Source organism: Typha latifolia, chromosome 7 (assembly GCF_019914945.1).
Source record: "Typha latifolia isolate L0001 chromosome 7, TyphaL0001v2, whole genome shotgun sequence".
Lineage (NCBI taxonomy): Eukaryota > Viridiplantae > Streptophyta > Magnoliopsida > Poales > Typhaceae > Typha > Typha latifolia.
In genome coordinates, this window is record NC_133092.1 from 8,900,694 (window position 1) to 8,903,284 (window position 2,591).

The following is a 2,591-nucleotide window of genomic DNA, read 5'->3' on the forward strand; positions in this document are numbered from 1 at the left end:
GCAGATCTGAGAAGAAAGGAAAGATGAGTGCCGAGAAAGAAGCGAGCTCCTTTGCATCCCCTACGTTTGGAAGTTCAAACAATGGTTGACTTCCATCCAGCAGCACTCTCTCATCATTCCTCCAAAATGTCAATGTGAGGCTTGTAAAATCAAATGTCACGGGCCCCAAGCTTCGAAGTCATTGAGTCCCTAAAGCAATGTCGGCACCTTACAAGGCCAACGGATAAAGATCCAATGTGAAAAATTGTCCTTACACCTTCAACTCCACACCTCCATAAATGAAATCTGCCCGTAATGTGGTGCTGTCTCCAATCGTCACGTCGAACCCTTCCATGGGTTTCGACTCAAGCCCAATCTTCTTAAGAAGCCTCTTGTCAATGAAGTTGTGGGTAGACCTGGTGTCGATAAAAATTCTCATTGTAGTTGTCTTGATTACACCATTCACCCGCAAAGTCCTTGGTGCGGTTGTCTCTAAATATTCATGGTGAGAGATTTCGGCTATCATGTGCTCCACGGGTTGCTCCTCAGCTACTCCTCCTTGATGTCCAACTACACCTTCATCTTCAGTTGCAAACTCTTCCTCCACATCCTCCAATCCATCTATTAGCATTACCGATCCCATCGGTTTAGTGCAGCGATGTCCGGGTACAAATTTCTCATCATAACGAAAGTATAGGCCTTTGGCTCTTCATTCTTCCACTTGAACAGGTGTGAGTGCTCGTCCTAAACCTCTAGATGCGTACTTCACATCTTAGGATGGCTTCAGGGGTGCTCGAGGAGGCACTATTGCAACAACGGTTCTTGGTAATCCGGTAACATTTCCTGTAGCTCTGGTTGGTTGAGCTTGATGGCGGCTTCCTTGGCTCGTCCAGTTCTATTTTAGATGTAACTTCATGGTTTGAAGTTTGTCTTCCATGAGCACCGCATCTTCGAAGGCATCCTTTAAGGTTCTAGGCCTTAAAGCTGTCACGTCGACTTGTATGTCTTCCCGTAGCCCAGAGATAAAGGTGCTGCAAAGTTGCTAATCTGTCCATGGGGGTTGGCATTGGCTACTTATCCTCTCAAATTCTTCTTGGTATGCCCCAACCGTGGTCTTTTCCACTGTCTTTAAGAGGAGAGCATCGAAGTCTTTATACCCCGACGCTCCAAATCGCCGCGTGATATTGGTGCAAAAGTCAGCCCAATATTCGATAGCCTCATTGGCATTGGCTGCTCGAAACCAATGAAGCGTCACATCTTCAAGGTGGAAGCTCGCAAGCGTCACCTTATATTCTTCCGCCGTACCCTGGTATGCAAAGAATTGCTCTACCCTATACAACCAATCGATCGGATCGCCACCTTTAAACTTGGGGAATTTGAGACGCATGATTTGCCCACGGATGTCGTTGTCTCGATTCAGATCATGTCCAAGTCCTTGTCTAACTGGAGGAGGATGCATCATGAATGGTTGATGATCCCTCCTTCAATTTTGATTAACTCGCCGTCGTTCCGGTTCGTATTGTCCCATTCACGGATCTAGATCTCCAAGATGGCACCGGTTAATAAGTGGTGGTGGAAGGGTTATGGGTGATGGAAGGGTTAGGGCAAAGTGATTGATAGATTGGAAGAAGGGGGATGAGTGGGCCCCCCCCTAAGGGACTAGGGTGATAGGCCGGTTGAGGGAGGCTAAAAGTGATGATGCTGGGGATCGAGAGAACGGGAGAGAAGAAGACGAAGGAGACAACGTAAAACTTAATTCATTCAATAATGATTCTATGATTGCCATCCACACCTTTAGAGGTTAACCAAACAATTCAAAAATAGCAATTATTAACCCTAAACAGTACATTTTTGCCGACGCGTTCGAACGCGTTCGAACACACATATTTCACACTTCTCTGGATGTGCGAACATGATGCATGCGCATTTGAACGTGGCGTTCGAACGCATATTTCACACTATCTGGATGTGCGAACCTGATGTAGGTGTTCACAAGCGTGTTCGAACGCACTCTACCTACGTTCGAACGCGACATACAGAAAACTTATTTTTTAAGAATTAAACACTAAAATAAGAGACAAAAATATCTCTAAAGTGTATCCATGCTTGAGACGACATCGGTGAAGTCCGAATCATATCAGTATATAGGGACTCGGTGTGCACCCCTACCAAGCTGGCAGAAATAGAAAGTTCTACAAATCTATCAAACTTAATTTTTTCTTTTGAAATTCTTCTCAAATGATTCAAGACATTCTAATACACTAATAAAAGGACACTAGAGGTCAAATGAAGTCAAATAACTTATGAAAGATCAAAAAGTAATTAATCTAGAGTTCTATTTTCCTTAAAGAGCTTATTTTTTTTTTATAAAAGTTAAGGAGAACTTTTGCTTAGAGTTTGTCTGCTATATTTTGAAGTAGCAGAATTGCTTAAAGAATAATGAATATATACACTATCACGAGGAATGAGAGTTGATCCGCATCGAGTTGAGTACAATCTATTTCAACGATGGCTGCAACCTAATCTCTAGGTGGCGATAGGTTGCTGACTAAGCCCGGCGGTTGGGGTTATGGCGTTCCCATGTTGGCCCAGCCATGCATTAATTTTTTGGA